Here is a 317-nt window from a genome sequence, read left to right on the forward strand (position 1 = left end):
CTTGAATACAGAGAGAGTAAGAATAGAAAACAATGAGAATTAGAATAAATAAATACAATACACAGACAGATACGAACAGTGCAATACAGAATAGTGCAAGTATCGGGAGTGAGGGGGAGTGTTTTGTAGTCCAAGAAGAGAGTCCAGTGTGGAGGAGAGCAGCATGGTGTTCAGGAGCCGGACTGCTTGGGGGGAAAATGTAGTGATGGCCAAATGAAGCTTTCTGAAGCATTGAAGCTTGTATTGAAAAAGGGTTCATTACTCGAAGCTTTTCAACACAGTCCTCTCTGGTCACATCTGGTGGCCAAAAATATGAA

The sequence above is a fragment of the Haplochromis burtoni genome, unplaced genomic scaffold (genome assembly GCF_018398535.1).
Source record: "Haplochromis burtoni strain Fernald_Lab_line unplaced genomic scaffold, NCSU_Asbu1 Contig_4300, whole genome shotgun sequence".
Taxonomy (NCBI): domain Eukaryota; kingdom Metazoa; phylum Chordata; class Actinopteri; order Cichliformes; family Cichlidae; genus Haplochromis; species Haplochromis burtoni.